This window comes from Hordeum vulgare, chromosome 6H, assembly GCF_904849725.1.
Source record: "Hordeum vulgare subsp. vulgare chromosome 6H, MorexV3_pseudomolecules_assembly, whole genome shotgun sequence".
Lineage (NCBI taxonomy): Eukaryota > Viridiplantae > Streptophyta > Magnoliopsida > Poales > Poaceae > Hordeum > Hordeum vulgare.
The window spans coordinates 540,568,127-540,590,149 of NC_058523.1; positions in this window are offsets into that span (position 1 = coordinate 540,568,127).

Consider the following 22,023-nt stretch of genomic DNA (forward strand, 5'->3'; position numbering starts at 1 on the left):
GCAAAGAGATCGAAAATCCCAGCAAAAGGAGCAAGAACACGGGTTTGAGCTGCGAAACGATTTTTTCTGGAGGTAGGAGAAGCACATAAGAGCAAGAATGAGTGGAGGGGGTGCACGTGGGCCCCACAAGCCAGGTAGGCATGGCCAGGGGGTGCCCGCGCCTCCAGGGCTTGTGGCCCACTGGTGCAGCCCCCAGACAAGCTCTTTGTCTCAGTATTTTTCAAAAAATCCAGAAAAAATCATACTTGATTTTCAGGATGTTCGTAGAACTTTTATTTTCGAGTTACTTTTCTCTGGGACGCTAAAACAGAAAACAGGGAAAACTAAACTAAACCTATCATTTTTCTTCTAAGCAACCGAAGGTGAAAGCTTGGAACAGAGGTTTGTGACTCCTCGATTCATCCATCTCATGGTCATCGAAAAAAATCCGTCGATGAGGTTGATCAAGTCTCCTTGACAAACTTTTTCGAATTGCAAAAGAGAATGGAGAATTTTCGAATAGTCACTAAGTTACCTCAATGGGGATATGTATCTTCCCAACAAGCAAATCATACTTCATCTTGACACAAGGTATAGGGCATTCAAAGCTCCCAATAAGAATCGATGAAGTTTTTTCGATAGCATTGACGCAATGTACTCGATATTGTTTCTTCGGAAAGTGCACCGTATGCTCATTACCGTTAACATGGAAAGTGACATTGCCTTTCTTGCAATCTATAACAGCCCCTGCAGTGTTTAAAAAGGGTCTTCCGAGGATGACCCCCATGGCATCGTCCTCAGGAATATCCAAGATAACAAAGTCTGTCAAGATAGTGACATTGGCAACCACAACAGGCACATCCTCGCAAATGCCGATAGGGAAAGCAGTTGATTTGTCGACCATTTGCAGAGAGATTTCAGTGGGTGTCAACTTATTCAGTTCAAGTCTACGATAAAGAGAGAGAGGCATAACACTAACACCGGCTCCAAGGTCGCATAAAGCAGTTCTAACGTAGTTTCCCTTAATGGAGCAAGGTATATTGGGCACACCGGGATCACCTAGTTTCTTAGGAGTTCCACCCTTGAAGGTATAGTTAGCAAGCATGGTGGAAATGTCAACCTCAGATATCCTCCTCTTATTACTAACAATATCCTTCATGTACTTAGCATACGGAGACATTTTGAGCATATCTGTCAAACGCATTTGCAGAAAGACAGGTCTAATCATTTCAACACATCGCTCAAAATCCTCATCATCCTTTTTCTTGGATGGTTTAGGAGGAAAGGGCATGGGTTTCTGAACCCATGGTTCCCTTTCTTTACCATGCTTCCTAGCAGCGAAGTCGTTCTTATCATATCTTCTATTCTTAGGTTGTGGGTTATCAAGATCAACAGGTTCAATCTCCACATCCTTTTCATTTCTAGGTTGAGCATCTTCATGAACATCACTATTGATATTATCATTAGGATCTTGTTCATCACCAGATTGCGTTTCAGCATCAGAAACAGAGGCATCATTTGGACTCTCAGGTGTAGCAGCAACAGGGTTTCTAGCATGCAGGTTCCTATCACCTTTCTTCTTCTTTCTAGGATGACTAGGTGCATCAGTGCTTACTCCTTGAGAATCTTGTTCAATACTCTTCGGATGACCCTCAGGATACAAAGGCTCCTGGGTCATTCTACCACCTCTAGTGACGACCTTGACAAAATTGTCATTCAACTCATTGAGCAAGTCATTTTGAGCTTTAAGTACTTGTTCTACCTGAGTAGTAACCATAGAGGCATGTTTACTCAAGAGCTTAAGATCATTGACATTTCTGTCCACACAAGCACTTAAATGAGTAAGCATACGAGCATTCTGTCCAATTGTCTGCTAACATAATCATTGAAACTCTGTTGTTTGGCAACAAAGTTATCGAATTCATCCAGGCAAAAGCTAGCAGGTTTATCAAAAGTAATATCACTCTCATCAAACCTACGCAGAGAATTTACTTCTACTACTTGTATCGGGTTATCAAGACCGTGGATCTCTTCGATAGGTGGTAGATTTTTGACATCTTCAGATTTAATGCCTTTCTCTCGCATAGATTTCTTAGCTTCCTGCATATCTTCAGGACTGAGGAATAGAATACCTGTTTTCTTCGGAGTTGGCTTGGGAGGTGGTTCGGGAATAGTCCAAGCATTCTCATTGCACAAGATGTTATTCAATAGGATCTCAGCTTGTTCTATGGTTCGTTCCCTAAAAACACAACCAGCACAACTATCTAGGTGGTCTCTAGAAGCATCGGTAAGTTCATTATAGAAGATATCAAGTATTTCATTCTTCTCAAGAGGGCGATCAGGCAAAGCATTCAGTAGCTGGACGAGCCTCCCCTAAGCTTGTGGGAGACTCTCTTCCTCAACTTGAGCAAAGTTGTATATTTCCTGCAAGGCAGCTTGCTTCTGATGGGAAGGAAAATATTTTTCAGAGAAGTAGTAGACCATATCCTGGGGAATACGCACACAACCAGGAGCAAGAGAAGTGAACCAAGTCTTAGCTTCATCCTTTAGCGAGAAAGGAAACAGCTTGAGGATATAGTAGTGGCGGATCTTTTCCTCACTAGTGAATAGGGTGGCTATATCATGCAGTTTGGTAAGATGGGCTACAACCATTTCAGACATATAACCGTGAAAAGGATCTGATTCGACCAGAGTGATTAACTCAGGGTCGACAGAGAATTCATAATCCTTATCGGTCACAAAGATAGGCGAAGTAGCAAACTTCGGGTCGTATTTCATCCTAGCGTTCAGAGATTTTTCTTTCCACTTGAGCAACAATTTCTCAACATCATAGCTATCCTTACACGCAAGAAAGTCCTCAGTCATCTCTCCCTCCATAACATAACGCTCAGGCTTATCAGGCAATTCAGGTCTAGGAGAGCTAGTTCTAGCAGGCAAAATAGCAGGCTCTACTTCAATAGTATCAGCAGTTTCAGAAGTATCATCACATCTAGCAGCAATTCTAGCAATGTGTGCATCAAGGAATGCACCTAGTGGCAAAGCAGTATCAAGCATAGAATCATCAGGCTAAGCAGTATCAAGCATATATAGCATCATCATAAGCATCATGGGCAGGAGAAGTAGCATTATCAAGCACAGGCGACATATGAAGATTTCTAGCAGGAGGCGGTGTCGCAAACTTACTCATAACTGAAGATGAATCAAGTGCAGAGCTAGATGGAAGTTCCTTACCTGTCCTCGTAGTTGTGGGCAAGATTCAGTTCTTGGATCTTTCGGATTCCTCATAGTGACCAGCAAACGTCAATCCCAAGTGACTCAGAGAATATAGCTGTGCTTCCCCGGCAACGGCGCCAGGAGAAGGCACGTTGACGGGAGACTATTCCTGACTTTGGCTTCCCCGGCAACGGCGCCAGAAAATGGTCTTGGTAACCCACAAGTATAGGGGATCGCAACAGTTTTCGAGGTTAGAGTATTCAACCCAAATTTATTGATTCGACTCAAGGGGAAGCGAAAGAATATTCTCAAGTATTAGCAGTTGAGTTGTCAATTCAACCACACCTGAAACATTTAGTGTCTGCAGCAAAGTATCATTAGCAAGGTAGTATGATAGCATCAGTAGCAATAGTAACCAGTAGCAGCAAAGTAACAGCAGTAGCAACAGAGTAACAGCAGCAGCTGCGACAGCAGTAGCGGCAAAGTAACATAGCAAGGACCAGTAGTAAAAGACTCGTAGGCATTGGATCGGTGATGGATGATTATGCCGGATGCTATTCATCATGTAACAGTTATAACACGGAGAGATATGTAACTAGCTCCCTTTCGTCAATCTAATGTAGGCATGTATTCCGTATGTAGTCATACGTGCTTAGGGAAAAGAACTTGCATGACATCTATTGTCCATCCCTCCCGTGGCAGCGGGGTCCTAATGGAAACTACGGGATATTAAGGTTCTCCTTTTAATAAAGAACTGGACCAACGCATTAACACTTGGTGAATACATGAACTCCTCATACTATGGTCATCTCCGGGAGTGGTTCCGGCTATTGTCACTCCGGGGTTTCCGGATCATAACACATAGTAGGTGACTACAACTTGCAAGATAGGATCTAAAACACACATATATTGGCGACAACATAATAGGTTCAGATCTGAAATCATGGCACTCGGGCCCTAGTGACAAGCATTAAGCATGGCAAAGTAGTAGAAACATCAATCTCAGAACATAGTGGATACTAGGGATCAATCCCCGTCAAAACTAACTCGATTACATGATAGATCTCATCTAACCCATCACCGTCCAGCAATCCTACGATGAGATTACTCACGAACGGTGAAGAGCATCATGGAATTGGCGATGAAGGAAGGTTGATGATGACGATGGCGACGATCTCCCCTCTCCGGAGCCCAGAACGGACTCCAGATCTGCCCTCGAGATGAAGAACAGGAGGTGGCGGCGCCTCCGTATCGTAAAACATGATGAATCCTTCTCTCTAATTTTTTCCGGACGAAACGGACTATATAGAGCTGAGGTTGGAGGCGGTGGAGCGTCGTGGGCTCCACAAGCCTGCGAGGCGCGGCCAGGGGGGCCACGCCTGGTGGGCTTGTGGGCTCCACGCTCCACGCCCTCCGCTGATTCTTGTGCTAGTATTTTTCATTAATTCCAGAAAAATTCTCCGTAAATTTTCAGGTCATTCCGAGAACTTTTATTTCTGCGCAAAAACAACACCATGGCAATTCTGCTGAAAACAGCATTAGTCCGGGTTAGTTCCATTCAAATCATGCAAATTAGAGTCCAAAACAAGGGCAAAAGAGTTCGGAAAAGTAGATATGATGGAGACGTATCAATGGGCATCTCCATAACCCATTGATACGCCGGGTCGATGTGACAATCTCCTCCTTTTTGCCTCACAACCTCCACCACACTCTATTCCACCTATAGTGCTATATCCATGGCTCACGCTCATGTATTGCGTGAGAGTTGAAAAGGTTTGAGAAAGTAAGAGTGCGAAAACAATTACTTGGCCAATACTGGGGTTGTGCATGATTTAAATTCGTTGTGTGGGGATGATGGAGCATAGCCAGACTATATGATTTTGTAGGGATAACTTTCTTTGGCCTTGTTATTTCAAAAGTTCATGATTACTTTGCTAGTATGCTTGAAGTATTATTCTTTTCATGTCAATATTAAACTATTCTTTTGAACCTTATGGATCTGAACATTCATTGCCACAATAAAGAAGTTACAAAGAACAAATATGTTAGGTAGCATTCCACATCAAAAATTCGGTCTTTATCACTTCCCTACTCGAGGACGAGCAGGAGTTAAGCTTGGGGATGCTTGATACGTCTCCAACGTATCTATAATTTTTTATTGTTCCATGCTATTATATTATCAACTTGGGATGTTTTATATGCATTTATATGCTATTTTATATCATTGTTGGGACTAACCTATTAACTCGGTGCCGAGTGCCAGTTTCTGTTTTTTCCGTGTTTTTGACCTTTTTCAGATAAGAATATTAAACGGAATCCAAATGGAATAAAACCTTCGGGATGATTTTTTTTTCCATAACAAAAGGGATCCAGAAGACTTGAGAACCAAGGCACAGGGCCACGGAGGAGGCCACGAGCCCCCTAGGCGGGGGCGCGCCTAGGAGGCTCGTGCCCCCCCCCCCCCCGTGCATCCTTTGCCCTACCTCTTTCACCAATAAATTCCCTAAAATCCCCAAACCAATGGAGAGAGCCACGAAAATACTTTTCCGCCACCGCAAGCTTCTGTTTCCACGAGATCCCATCTGGGGACTATTCTGGTGCCCTGCCGGAGGGGGATTCGGACACGGAGGGCTTCTTCATCAACACCATTGCCTCTCCGGTGTTGCGTGAGTAGTTCATCACAAACCTTCGGGTCCATAGCTAGTAGCTAGATGGCTTCTTCTCTCTCTTGGATCTTCGATACAAAGTTCTCCATGATCTTCATGGAGATCTATCCGATGTAACTTTCTTTTGCGGTGTGTTTGTCGAGATCCGATGAATTGTGGATTTATGATCAGATTATCTATGAATATTATTTGAGTCTCCTCTGATTTCTTATATGCATGATTTCGTATCCTTGTAATTCTCTTCGAGTTATGGGTTTCGTTTGGCCAACTTGATCTATAATTCTTGCAATGGGAGAAGTGCTTGGTTTTGGGTTCATACCGTGCGGTGTCCTCACCTAGTGACAGAAGGGGTAGCGAGGCACGCATCATGTTGTTGCCATCAAGGGTAAAAATATGGGGTTTATATCATATTGCATGAATTTATCCCTCTACATCATGTCATCTTGCTTAAGGCGTTACTCTGTTTGTTATGAACTTAATACACTAGATGCATGCTGGATAGCGGTCGATGTGTGGAGTAATAGTAGTAGATGCAGAAAGTATCGGTCTACATATCTCGAACGTGATGCCTATATGTATGATCATTGCCTTAGATATCGTCATGACTTTGCGTGATTCTATTAATTGCTCGACAGTAATTCGTTCACCCACCGTAATACTTGCTATCATGAGAGAAGCCTCTAGTGAACACTATGGCCCCCGGGTCTATTCTACACATTATATATTCAGATCTACATAAAAAAATACCAAAAATACCTTGCTGCACTTTTATTTATTTATTTATATTTACCTATTATCACTATCATATCTCACTTTGCAAGTAACCGTAAAGGGATTGACAACCCCTTTATCGCGTTGGGTGCAAGTTTGTTTGTCTTTGCGCAGGTGCCTTGGTGCCTCATCTTGATACTCCTACTGGATTGATACCTTGGTTCTCAAACTGAGGGAAATACTTATCTCTACTTTGCTGCATCACCCTTTCCTCTTCAAGGGAAAAACCAACGCAAGCTCAAGAAGTAGCAGAGGTATCTCAGGGCCCACTCGGTAATACAACATCACAACAAGCCTTGCAAGAAATGTGGCTAAAGAGTTAGTCACGGGATCTTGTATTATGGAACGAGTAAAGAGACTTGTCGGTAACGAGATTGAACTAGGTGTGGAGATAACGACGATCGAATCTCGGGCAAGTAACATACCGAAGAACAAATGGAACAGCATACGAGATTAACTGAATCCTTGACATAGAGGTTCAACCGATAGAGATCTTCGTAGAATATGTAGAAGCCAATATGGTCATCCAGGTCCCGCTATTGGTTATTGACCGGAGAGTGTCTCAGGTCATGTCTACATAGTTCTCGAACCCGTAGGGTCTGCACACTTCAGGTTCGGTGACATTTCGGTATTATTGAGTTATGTGTGTTTAGTAACCGAAAGTTGTTCGGAGTCCCGAATGAGATCTCGGGCGTCACCATCAGCTCCGGAATGGTCCGGGGGTAAAGATTGATATATAGGAAAGTGGGTTTTGAACTCCGGAAAAGTTTCATGCATTTCCGACAGTGTACCGGGAGTGACGAATGGGATCCGGGGGTCCACCAGGTGGGCCCACCCACCCCAAAGGGTCTCATGGGTTGTGGGAGGATGTGGACCAGCCCCTAGTGGGCTGTCCGAAGTCCCCACTAAAGCCCAATGTGACTAGGAGGTGGGAAGGAAAGAAACCCAAGTGGGGAAGGGAAGAATCCTACTAGGAGTAGGATTGGAGGTGGACTCTTCCACCTCCTCCACTTCGGCCGAACCCATGAGGGTTTTGAGTCTGCCTCCTCCCCTCCCTCCCTCCTATATATACTAGAGTATTTGAGGGCAGCCACGGCCCTAATTAGCCACGTGTTGCCCTCTCTTCCTCTAGATTGTTTTCTCCTCTAGATTAGTTGTGCGGAGCTTGACGAAGCCATGCTGAATTACTTCACCACCACCACCACCACGCCGTCGTGCTGGAGAACTCATCTACCTCTCTGCCCCTCTTGCTGGATCAAGAAGGCGATGATCATCATCGAGATGTATGTGTGCTGAACACGGAGGTGTCATCCGTTCGTCACTAGATCGGGATAGATCGTGATGGGATCGCGGGACGGGGTGCGATTTGGATCGCGAAGATGTTCCACTACATCAACCGCATTATATATGATTCCTCTTAGCAATCTACAAGGGTATGTAGATACACTCTCCCCTCTCGTAGATGATCATCACCATGGATAGGTACTACGTGCGCGTAGGAAATTTTGTGTTTCCCATGCAACGTTCCCCAACAGTTTGATGATCTGACCATTTTTGAATACATCATGCTAATATTCCAACTACTTGGGCTGCTTTGAAAACTGCTATGCGTACTCCTTGCGTTCCAACATATTATCAACGTGAATTACTTAAAAAATTGCAGCGTTTAAGACAAGGAAAATATTTAGTAGAAGAATATTATCAGGAGTTACAAACTGACATGATTAGATGTGGTATTGTTGAGGACAATGAAGCTATGCTTGCGCGTTTTATGGGTGGATTAAATAGAGATATTCAGACTATTTTAGAGTATAAGGAGTATAACATTATCACTCGTTTATTCCATCTTAATGGCAAAGCTGAACGTGAAGTGCATGATCAACACACATTGGTCAGAAATAATTTTTCTATCGGTTGCACTTCATCATGGACGCCACGAACCTCATCTGCTTCCACAAGTCCTGCTGTGGCACCACCTATTTCAGCCACTAACTCCAGCGGCGATAGTAGGAAACAAGCACCCGCCCCACCTTCCGCCAAGAGCACATCTTCCGGCTTGCACGGAGCGCGTCTTCATTCGTTGCGTCCACAGGGGGAACACATGAGGTTATATGTCATCGCTGCCAGCGTGGAGGTCACTATGAGAGAGACTTTCCATCCAAGCGTGTGATGATTGTTACTGAGGATGGTGGATATGACTCCGCTGGTGATTATGATGAGGATACTTTGGCTCTTCTTGCCAATGAAGAACAGGGTGTCGAGGATACTGAAGAGGAAACACAATACATGTCCATTAACTACGCCGACAGGTATGAAATTTTAATTGCTCAACGTGTTTTGAGTGTGCATGTAACACATGTTGAGCAAATTAAATCAGCGGCACAGATTGTTCCATATAATGGGAGTTGTGAAGGAATGTTATGTTCACGTCATCATCGATGGAGGGAGTTGCAATAACTTGGCTAGCATGGAGATGGTGGAGAAGTTGTCTCTCACCACCAGGCCACATCCTCATCCTTATTACATTCAATGGTTCAACAACAGTGGCAAGGTTAAGGTAACACGTACAATTCGTGTGCATATTTTGATTATGTTGATTGTGATGTGATAGCCATGTAAGCATGCTCTGTTTTACTTGGTAGACCATGGCAAATTTGATAAAAATTCTGTACACCATGGTAGGACAAATCAATATACTCTTGTTCATAAGGATCACAACATAACATTGCTTTTTATGTCTCCTGGACATATTATGAAAGATGATGTTGCTAGAGCTAGTAAAGAAAAACAGGAGCTAAATAAGAGTGAAAATTAGATTGTAGCAAAGGAATTTGAGCAACACAATAATCCTAATAAACCATCATCTAGCGCTGCATCTGAAATAAAATTAAAGAGTAGATATTACTTGCTACTAAATCTGATATTACAGATCTGGATTTTACAACATCTGTTTGCTATGCTTTTGTGTGCAAAGAGGTATTATTTTCTTTCGATGATGTGCCTCCCTTTTTGCCTCCTGCTATCACTAACATTTTGTAGGAGTTTGCTGACATCTTTCCACAAGACGTGCCACCGGGATTACCACCTATTGGAGGGATTGAGCATCAGAATGACTTAATTCCTGGTGCATCGCTACCCAATCGTGCTCCATACCGTACCAATCCAGAGGAGACGAAGGAGATTATACGTCAAGTACAGGAGCTACTCGACAAAGGTTATATACGCGGGTCCCTTAGTCCTTGTATTATTCCTATTATTCTAGTGCTAAAAAAGGATGGTACATCGTGAATGTATGTTGATTGTAGAGGCATCAATAATATTACTATTCATTCTCGTCATCCTATTCCTAGGTTAGATAATATGTTTCATGAATTAAAAGGCTCTCCATTTTCTCCAAAGTTGATTTGCGTAGTGGATACCATAAAATTCGTATGAAATTGGGAGATGAATGGAAAACAGCATTTAAAACTAAGTTTGTATTATATGAGTGGTTAGTCATGCCTTTTGGGTTAACTAATGCACCTAGCACTTTCATGAGATTAATGAACGAGGTTCTATGTGCTTTCATTGGACGATTTCTGGTAGTCTATTTTGATGATATACTAATTTATAGTAGATCTTTGGAGGAACATTTGCGTGTTGTTTTTCTTGCTCTACGTGATGCACGTTTGTTTGGTAAACTTGGGAAGTGCACCTTTTTCACCGACCGAGTATCTTTTCTTGGCTATGTTATTACTCCACGGGGAATTGAAGTTGATAAAGCCAAGATTGAAGCTACTCAGAGTTGGCTGCAGCCCAAAATGGTCACACAAGTGAGGAGTTTTCTTGGCCTTCCTGGTTTTTTAGAGGCGTTTTGTGAGAGATTTCAGCACCATTGCTGCACCTCTCAATGAGCTTACAAAGAAGGATGTCCCTTTTGCTTGGGGTACCGCACAGGAAGAAACCTTCACGGTATTGAAAGATAAGTTAACACAGGGTCCTTCACTCCAACTTCCTGATTTTAATAAGACTTTCGAGCTTGAATGTGATGCTAGTGGAATTGGATTAAGAGGTGTGTTATTACAAGATGGTAAACCCGTTGCATACTTTTCTTAAATATTGAGTGGGCCTAGTCTGAATTATTCTACTTATGATAAGGAATTATATGCTCTTGTCCAGACTTTGGAAACATGGCAACATTATTTATGGCCCAAACAATTTGTTATACATTCTGATCATGAATCTTTGAAACATATTATAAGTCAAGCAAAACTGAATCGTCGACATGCTAAATGGGTTGAATTCATTGAAACTTTCCCTTGTGTCATTAAACACAAGAAGGGTAAAGAAAATGTTACTGTCGATGCATTGTCTCATCGTTATACGATGCTTTCACAACTTGACTTTAAAATATTTGGTTTGGAGACCATCAAAGATCAATATGTGCATGATGGTGAATTTAAAGATGTGTTGCATAATTGTAAAGAAGGGAGAACATGGAACAAGTTTGTCATTAGTGATGGATCTTTGTTCCGTGCTAACAAGCTATGCATCAGCTAGCTCCGTTCGTCTTTTGTTGTTGCAGGAGGCACATGGAGGAGGATTAATGGGACACTTTGGCATGAAGAAGACAGAGAACGTACTTGCTATGCATTTCTTTTGGCCAAAGATGAGACGTGATGTTGAGCATTTTGTTGCTCGCTGCACTACATGTCAAAAAGCTAAGTCACGACTCAATCCTCATGGTTTATGTATGCCTTTGCCTGTACCTAGTGTTCCTTGGGAGGATATATCTATGGAATTTGTTTTAAGTTTACCTCGAACAAACAAGGGGAGGGGTATCATATTTGTTGTTGTGGATAGATTTTCAAAAATGGCACACTTCATACCATGTCATAAAAGTGATGTTGCTGCTAATATTGCTGATTTGTTCTTTCATGAAATTATTCGCAAGCATGGTGTGCCAAATACAATTGTTTCAGATCGTGATGTTAAATTTCTTAGCCACTTTTGGAGATGTTTATGTGTTAAGTTGGGGACTAAATTACTGTATAGTACTACATGTCACCCCCAAAGTGATGGATAAACTGAAGTAGTCAATAGATCATTGTATACTATGCTTAGGGCTATTTTGAAGAATAACTTGAAAATGTGGGAAGAATGCTTGCCTCATATTGAATTTGCTTATAATTGGTCATTGCATTCTACTACTAAGATGTGCCCTTTTAAAATTGTGTATGGTTTCATACCTCATGCACCTATTGATTTGTTGCCTCTTCCATCTTCGGAGAAGGTTAATTTTGATGCTAAACAACGTGCTGAATTGATATAAAAAATGCATGAGGTAACTAAGGAAAACACTGAGCGTATGAATGCTAAATACAAACTTGTTGGGGATAAGGGTAGAAAACATGTTGTCTTTTCACGTCGAGATCTTGTTTGGTTGCATTTGCGTAAGGATAGATTTCCTTATTTGCGCAAGTCAAAGGTAATGCCACATGTTGATGGTCCGTTTAAGGTGTTAGAGAAAATAAATGATAATGCATATAAACTTGAGCTGCCTGTAGAGTTTGGGTTTAGTCCCACTTTTAACGTTGCAAATTTGGAGCCTTATTTGGGTGAGGACGATGAGCTTCCGTCGAGGACGAATTTAATTCAAGAAGGGGAGGCTGATGAGGACATCAATACCATTGTTGCACCTGCTATACCTACTCGACCAGTTACTAGAGCTCGCGCACGCCAATTGAATTACCAGGTACTTTCGTTTCTTGGAAATCCTTCTAATGTTCATGAACATATGATGCTGCCTAAATTAGATTCTTTTATTTTGCTTATGAATGAAGGACCTAGCATGGACAAGGAGGTTGGCCATTGGAGCGGGATCAGACATGGAGGGGAAGGTGCACGTGCGGGAAATACCAAGGGAACTTCGAGTTGTGATTTTCAAACTTTGAAGCCACCATAAGGAAAGCATCAAGGCTTGGATGAAATATACAAGATGTCACTTCAAAAATGTCGTCCATAGGCTATTATAGGTGTTGCGTCACCTTATTTTTGGGCCATGCCCATGTAATTTCGAAATACTACCACATAGGCTATTTTTAGAGTTCGTATATGTGGGGAAACTGAGTTTAGGGTCGTTTTTGGACCCCCTCCTCCAAGGGTCACGAAAATCCCTCTCTATTCGCTCATATATATAGGCCTTAGGGCACCGTTTAGACTTGGGTTTTGTTTACATTACAAGTTGGCCATAGCTGCAACTTCGCGTTCTTTGTTTGTGTTATACGACCGGACCAAGACGTCACAGAACCCCACTTTCATAAATAAAGCTTTCCTCTTATATTCACAATATCCAGATTGCAATTTCAGTTTCTTGCTTGTTCTTCATTTGCGTGCAGGAAACAAACCCTCATGGTCAGGTTGGTCGTGCTCCGGCATGGTCAATAACCTCTCGGAGTTGGTTTAGCGATTGCTAAGGCACGGCGTCTTTGCAGGCTCGTAGTCGGATCGTCAAAGTCTACTCCAACAAAAACGATAGCCATCATCTCATCGAAAGACAGGGACAACTTCACATCTATCATGGACCCAAGGCAGCAGCGCCACCACCCTGATACGTCTGTTTTGCATTATGAATTATTATTGATATTTATGATAATATTGTTCATTATTCCTCATTATGATACAATTCTTATGCCTTTTCTTTTTGAATATGCAAGGTACATCACAAAGAGGGAAATTATTGGAAACTGGAATTCTCGACCTCAAACCCAAGAAAAAGGATGAAAATCACTCGACTCCAAATGACCTAAAACTTCAAGGAGAATTTTTATGGAATATTTAAGAATTATTGGGACAAAAAATATAGCAGCAGGGGAGGGGGCACTTGCTGGCCACGAGCCAATAGGGCACGCCCTGTTGCCTCATGGGGGCCCAACAGGTCTCCCGACCCCCTCTTCTCCTATATGGTGTATTTTGACCTATAAAAAAATCATAAGGATACTTTTGGGACGAAGCGCCACCGTCACGAGGCGGAAACCTGGGTAGAGACCCTTTTGCTCTCCGGCAGAGAGATTCTGTCGGGGGAATTCCTCTCGGGAAGGGGGAGATCGAAGCCATCATCGTCACCAACACTTCCTCCTTCGTGGGAGGACCAATCTTCATCAACATCTTCGCGAGCACCATCACATCTCCAACCCTAGTTCATCTCTTGTATTCAATCTTTGTCTTAAAATCTTAGATTGGTACATGTGGGTTACTAATGTTCATTACATCTCGTACGTGATGCTTGTTGATTTACTTGCTGCAAGATATTAGGTGCGGATCCTTAATCACCATTATTACATCTCTGATTTTGAACATGTTGATGAGGTGTGAGTAGTTAATATTGTTCCTGAGGACATGGGAGAAGTCTTGTTATAAGTAATCATGTTAAGTTGGTATTCATTTAATATTTTGATGATGTGTATGTTGTTGCTTCTCTTAGTGGTGTCGTGTGAACGTCGACTACACGACAGTTCACCATGTTATGGACCTAAGGTAAGGCATTTTGGAGTAACAAGTAGATGATGGGTTGCAAGACTCACAGAAGCTTAAACCCCAGTTTATGCACCGCTTCATGAGGGGCTGATTTGGATCCAGATGTTTCATGCTATGCTTAGATTTATCTTAATTCTTCTTTCGTAGTTGCGGATGCTTGTGAGAGGGGGTAATCATAAGTGGGTTGCTTGTTCAAGTAAGAATAACACCTTAGCACCGGTCCACCCACATATCAAATTATCAAAGTAACGAACGTGAATCAACTCAACATGATGAACATGACTAGACAAAAATTTCCATGTGTCCTTGGAAGCATTTGCCTCATATAAGAGTAATTTCTGACATATCCTTTGCTACAAAAAGGATTGGGCTATCTTGTTACATACTTGTTACTATTGTTACTTGTTACTTGTTACAAATTATCTTGCTACAAAACTATCTATCACTGTTACTTATAGCACTTGCAGAGAATACCTTGTTGAAAACTGCTTATCATTTCCTTCTGCTCCTCGCTCGGTTCGACACTCTTACTTATCGAAAGAACAACAATTGATTCCCTATACTTGTGAATCATCATTGAAGTGTAATGGACCTCATGAACCATGTTCGCCTCTCCTTTATTAATGAGATGAGGCACAACTTTTGCCTCTGTTTCAAAAAAATGTGTCTTATGCAAAGAAGGGCAACGGCAGTAGAAATAATGCTTCTTGTTTCATCCATCCAATTTAACTCTTCCATTTTTCTCCTGGTAGGATAGATGCTCGGCTTCACTATTGTTGCTAGTAACATTCGGGAAAGTTAGATATATTTTGTTGGTCCCTTACGAGATAACGTAGAAATTCAAGAAATTATGAGGCTGGTGGATAATATGGGTTGTGAGGGCATAGTTCATCGTGAGAGATGTGGAATTTAAATATAATCTTTAGAAATTTAAATTATGACTTTATTTTTTTCATGACACATTTCGTACTCCGTGGCAACGGACGGGCATACGACTTAAATTATTTATACATCAATATTTTGCTTGTTACATAATTACAAGACCTTATAACATAAAATTCAAGACATGGGACATATTTGGGTAGCCCTTTAGTGCATATCAGTGTTAAAGTCTTGACTTAGGAAAATTTTATTGTTCTTTTATACTAATGTGACCCTATTGTCCACTCTGTTATGTTGACTTCCAACACTCTTTGTGCTTCCCGGTCTAATATACTACTCTCTCTATCCCAAAATAACTGTCTCTACTTTGTACTAGCTCTAGTAAAAAGTTGTACTAAGCTTAAGACACTTATTTTGAGACGGCGGGAGTATATCACTAATCCCCTTAGAATTGGAGGCCTCATTCAATTGAGGTCATCAATTTAAAATTGGGTCATTGATTTTGACCGGGTTAACAATTTTTCACTCAATTATTTTAATTCCCTATAACACTAACCTCCCTATTTTTTTATGCCTCACAATCAATTGAGGTCACAATTTGGAATTGGGTCATTCAATTTTGACCGAGTCAACAATTTTACAATGATCTCTCACATTCATTTTTAATGCACTATGCTCCCTAATTTTAAAGCTTCTCCCATCAATTCAAGATTTTGACTCCGTTAATTCTTTATTGTGGCAATCAAATCTCTAACTTCGTTAAGCTATTCTGTTTTAAAACCCCTCATTCAACTCTTCAATTTGGATTGGATACACAATTGATTGGGTCATTCGCCGTGGCTTTCTCGTGGGATCTCTCGGTGAATTGATGACAAAATGAAAGTGTCGCCCATGACACGTTTAGCACCAGCGTAACACACGTGTCCAACAATGTAAGTAACTTTCTCATGTTTTTGTACTAATTAAAATACGTCCACCAATCACATGGTCAAAAAAATCCACCCAAACACCACAATAATAATAATAAAATGATAATAAGCTCACGAATGATTCGCTATGAATTGTTCATATCAAACACTTTCCCATAAATCACTTTCCTGATTTGCAACGTTGGCCACTTTTTTCTTAATGTCTGATCATAAATTGACACATCAATATATAAGCATGATTTTGTAAAGTTTGTCCATAGAAGTAGCATATCTGATAAAAATGCACTTTCTTGTATCCCCGCACGCCAAACCAAATAATACGTAAATATTTTTCGCAACTTCAAAAAAGTTACATAAAACATGTATAACAACGAGAATATAAGCGGCGCGGCAAATCCCGCACTGCCCTTCTAGTATATTTTAAATTAACATCACACCTACACGTTTAAAAAGTTCCTCTTATCTTATGAGTATGGCCTTTTAGAGCTCAGCCTCCATGCAACGCTTTATTTTTGAAAATATTAAAATTCAAACTTCTAGGTTTAAATTTTTTTGAAGAAAATATGCAAGTATGTAAGGATGAAATATATATATGCGTGTGAAAATTCATCATGAAATATCTTGACATGCGATCTATGCAAAAGCAAATTCAGCAAATTCATAGACTTTTGAGATGAATAGTATAATGTGTTAAAAATCACAGATTTGTCTTTTTTACACAGCTCTCGTTTTAACGTATTTTGTTCTAAAAATTTGCATACACTTATTTTATACCTTCATGTATATCTTTAATTTTTTTCAACAAAATGGAAATATAAAAAAATAATTTTGATGAATTTTTGGTTTTTCAAAAACCGACCTTCATGGAGGCCGAGCTCCAAACGGCATTTTCATTATCTTATTTTTTATTTGAGGTGATATAGAGCATTTGGAAACACAACTTCTTACTACTCGAACTATTGCTTTTCACGATGCAGAGAGATTATTATATCAAGTGCAACATCATCTAGTAATCCATCCTCATGCTGCCCTTCTAGCTACCATGACTGGTTCATCTTTGTTTTTCTATTCTCTGAGCATGTCATGGGTTTCATGATTTTCATCTTTTTCGATCTTATTTCTAACTAGGCTTAGCATATTTTTTGGTGTGAACATACTATGTTGGGTAGTTCATGAGGTTTTATATATACATGTTGCTAACACTATAGATGTAAGTTTTATGTGTTATGCTGCTTCTAAGTGAGTAATGTCGAATTTGTACTAGCTAGTGTTAGTTTGTGTGGGGGGTTCCTCTCCCGTTGCCGCCGGCCTCCCTAGGGCCTCCCGACCGTCGCCGGCCGCCAGTCGCCCCCGTCACCCCCACCCCTCTCCTCATCCCAGATCTACCCCTGCGCCGCCTCCCCGGGAGGTGGCCGGGGCGGCGCACGCCCCCACCCCTTCGACCGCCCCTTCCCCCTTTCCACCAAGTCGCCGTCGGCGGACGCCCTCGACACAGACCAGGGTGATGTTAGCGTCGGCGAGACCTTCTGTCCCTGCGCGTGTAGCTCCCCTGCCCGGGGCGGCGCACGCCCCCACTCCTTCGGCCGCCCCTTCCCCCTTTCCACCCTGACGCCATCGGCGGACGCCCTCGACACAGACCCGGGTGGTGTTAGCGTCGGCGAGACCTTCTGTCCCCGCGCGTGTAGCTCCCCTGCCCGGGGCATGGGGCGGCGGTGGTGTTCCTCGGCTAGGCGGTGGCCCGGCGACAGTGGCTAGCAACGCGCGAGGTGGTGGTGTGCCCCTTGGCGGCGGGATGGCCGACGGCACGCCCCTAACCCAGATCTGGGCCATACGGGGCCCATCTTGGTCCTAGCGGGTCGGCCCCCGATGTGGCTTCGTTGTTGTCTGTGTGGTAAGGAGGAGTAGCTCGGACCGGGGGAAGGGGGCTGCGACGTCGATGGCGTGCCTGCTGTAGCGTGATGGCGGGAGCTTTACGGGCGTTGAGGGCCTGGACGAGCCTGTGGGCCCACGGGCTTGGTGTGCTCCTGCTATTGTGCCCGATCGGTTATCGTCTTGACGGTGGAGGTTGAGCCCTCCCGCGTGCGGATGTTGCGGCTGCCCTTAGTCCCGGCTCCTATTCGTCGTTGTGCAAGCCTCACTTCGCGCCGTTGACGACATTTTTTTTTCTTCTTTTGGTTGTGATTGTGCTGCTTTCGCCCCAACACCTATCGTTGGTTGTATCAGTTGTTTGCTTTGTAATATAAAGCGAGAGAAATCTTTTTTCATGAAGTGCGTAATGTCAATAATGTACAAGTATCAATGGGTTATATGTTGAAATATGCGTAAATGAAGATGATTGCCTCAATCAAGAATGAGCACATTAATGTGTCATACAATATGGTTTTATTTTTTCAACACAGTACACACGCAAGCGTTGATATAAATGCGCATACACTCACCCTTATGAACGCACGTACGCACACCTTATCCCTATGGACACCTTCGACACACTGAACCGACATTTCATCTTAAGATTTACGAAGTCACTGTAAGCGCCTCATCATCGAGAGGAACGTCTCCTTTCACTGAAAACATGTCGCGAAAAATCCTGAAATAAATTCAAAAATAATGTCGGAAATCCTGAAATAAATTTCAAAATCTCCCTAATAATAAAGCAAATTCAGTTTTCGGTCGTCCGTTTTGAAAATTACTCCTAAAGTTTGCATAAATTACCCACCATGCCACCGGTAAGTAATAGAAAACGTTTCACAAAGCGAAAAATCTTGGACTGGGCCGGCCCATGTAAAAACCTCCTATATTACGCTCTACACGCTGGGAGAATATCCAGCACACCGTATGGGCCGGCCCATGCACAGGCGCCTGCTTTTAGGTCCGTTTATTTATTTATTTTCAGTTCCGTATTATTTTTTTCTTTTAAATAATTTAGAACTTTAAATAATCTTTATAATTCTAATAAACTGAAAATTATAAATCAACATATTTAAAAAATTAAAATGTTTGTGACTTCAAAAACTGCTCGGAGTTTTGTAAAAATGCTCGCATATACAATAAAATGTTTGCAATTTTATAAAAATGTTTGTACAATAAGAATAGTCCATGATCTCAAATACAATTCCATGTATTAAAAACTATTAAATGCATTTAACAAAATGCTTTCTAATTCAAAATATGTCCTAAAATTTTAAAAATAGCTAATGCCTGTTTTGATAGTTTCTTTTTTTATTTAAAATTTTTCGTTCCATTTTTTTATAATTTAAATAATTTAGAATTACAAAATCTTTTGCATATTAAAAAATAGGAATTTGGATTAAAATGCTGACGAATTTTTATTTTGAACTAAAAATAGGATTCAAAAAAAACGCCGGATTTTTATATTTTTTTGCAAATTCCAAAACAATGTCCATGAATTTAATAAATATATTACTAATTTATAAAAATGTTTGTTTATTCAGAAAAACTTCATGCATTTCAAAAAATGTTTGTGAATTTAAAATAAAATCCTCCAACATAAAAAATTATGTTCGTCTTTTCTTGAATAGGTGGCCAATTCAAAAGAAAATATTTAAACCCGTTCGAAATATAAAAAATATTCACAAGTTTTAGTAAATGTTTGTAAATTATAAAAAATGTTCTCGATTTTAAAATCGTGCCCATATTTGTAAAATTGTTCACGAAAGATCTAATGTATGTAGTTAAACATTAATGTTTCTAAGTCTTTGTGACAATATACCTATGTGAATTTTGAAGAATTAACTGTTGGATGGATCGGAATATTATTGTATGTTTTCTAAAAAGAAATCTTGAAATTCAGAATAAATCTTTGAGTTACCAAGATTTTTGACAATCATGATATATATTTTTTGAAAATGTAAAGATTGCTTCAACTTTTGAATAAATTTAAAAGAAGAAACATTTTCTTGCGTTTGTGCATAAAATATCTAAATCAAGCGATGATATGTGAACATAATGTGGTCATCATCATTGAAGATTATGTTTTTTTTTCTCCCATGGCAACCGCACGGGCCATTTTGCTAGTAATGCAAACATCAAGACTTGAACCCTGTTGGGCTAAGGATATCACTGTCCACCATCCAATCATAAATTGATTTGCATACAATATGATTTTAAACATATTCATTGTTTTTATCTCATATTAACTGATCTTTACCTACTAATAAAGCAAATAGTGCTTCTTCCGTACGTCATCCAAATTACCCTTAAAGTTGACAAAAATTACCCACCAATACCACCTATAAGTCATAAAAACGTTTCAATCTGGAAAATCTTCAGACTGGGCCGACCCATGTAGGCACCTCCTATATTACGCTCTGGGCGTTGGAAAAAGATGCAGCACACCTATTTGGGCCGGCCCATGCGTGGCCGCCTGTTTTTTTAGTTTAGTTTTTTATTTTTCTTTTCAGTTACATTTTGTTTTCTCCTTTCAATAATTTAGAACTTCAAGCAACTTTTCTTAATTTTAAGAAACAGAGAATTTCGAAATAAAATATTAAAAAACATATTTTTGAGAATTCAAAAACTATTCAGGAGTTTTGAAAAATGTTTGCATATAAAAACATGTTTAAAATTTGAGAAAATATCCATAAAATAAAAAAGTCAACGATTTTAAACAAAAGTCCGTGTAAAAATCTTAAAAACAGTTCGTGCCTCTGTTTTTAGTCTCATTTTTTATTTTCATTTTTCTGTTCCATTTTTTAGTTTAAATAATTTAGAACTTTGAAAAACATTGGCAATTTATAAATTTGGGAATTTTGTGAAAATCTTAAAAACAGTTCGTGCCTCTGTTTTTAGTCTTATTTTTTTTTTCATTTTTCTGTTCCATTTTTTAGTTTAAATAAGTTAGAATTTTGAAAAACATTGGCAATTTATAAAACTGGGAATTTTGAAATAAAAGTTTGAAGAAAAAATAGAATGTTTGTGAATTCAAAAAATGCTTAGGATTTTTGTAAAAATATTCGCATATTCAGTAAAATGTTCATAATTTTGAGAACAAGGTTGGTGAAAACAATAAAAGTCCAGCATTTTGAAAAAAAGTTTGTGTTCTATTTTTTGAGTGCAATTGAAAAAAATGTTTGCTAATTCAAAAAATGTTCATGCATTTCAAGAAATGTCCTAAAATTTTAAAGACATAATATGATCAGCACCATTGGAGATTATAATTGTTTTTCTCTCGTTGCAACGGACGGGTCCTTTTGCTATAATAATAAAGCACACACACTTCTTCTGGCATTCGTCGCGGTATTTTTGCGAAAACACCCTTGTAGTTTCCACTAATTAACCCGTGGTACGTTTTTAAGTGAGGCCGAACCGTTTTTTTCGCATTTTACACAAAACCCCCTTACTTTCGTGCTAAATAACCCGCGGTCCAAATTATATTCAGAGTGAATCTTTTTTAAAAAAATACGTACACCCCTCACATTGCGTTAATAACCTCGAAGTGCATTCAGAATAAATATGTATTTTCAAATAACAATATCTTTTAAACCGTAAATCCAATTTAAACATATTATATATGAAACTTGATTAGAGAAATGTGTAGAGTTTGAATATGTTGTTATTTTACATATTAAATATTTTATAAAATACAATTTAGGATACAATGCTAATTAATATTTGTCTTTATTTCGTACCGACTATTTGTATTGTAACATGTTAACTTAAGCATCAATATTTGAGAAATGTTATAATCTTTGGACATGATATACTTGCATTAAGTTCTTTCTTTGTACATATTTTATAATCTAAGACCTTACGTACGTGTCTTTTTTGACAGTATCCACGCGCTTTTACTAATGGACTACACTTTTTTATTTTTTATTTTTCTCACGTTGCAGTTGCAACGCACGAACATTTGTGCTAGTTACAAGAAATTCATTCGATTACTCGCGAAGAGAAGAGAGAAGCACGGACGATGAGTCGTGCACGAACAAGGGTAGAAGCGGAAGCACATGGAGCCGGGGGGACACGTGGTTGGAGGCGGAAGCGTCCGACGACGCCGGGAGCCGGATCAGCCGGACGGATGAATCACATCGTTCTCCCGTTGCCTGGAG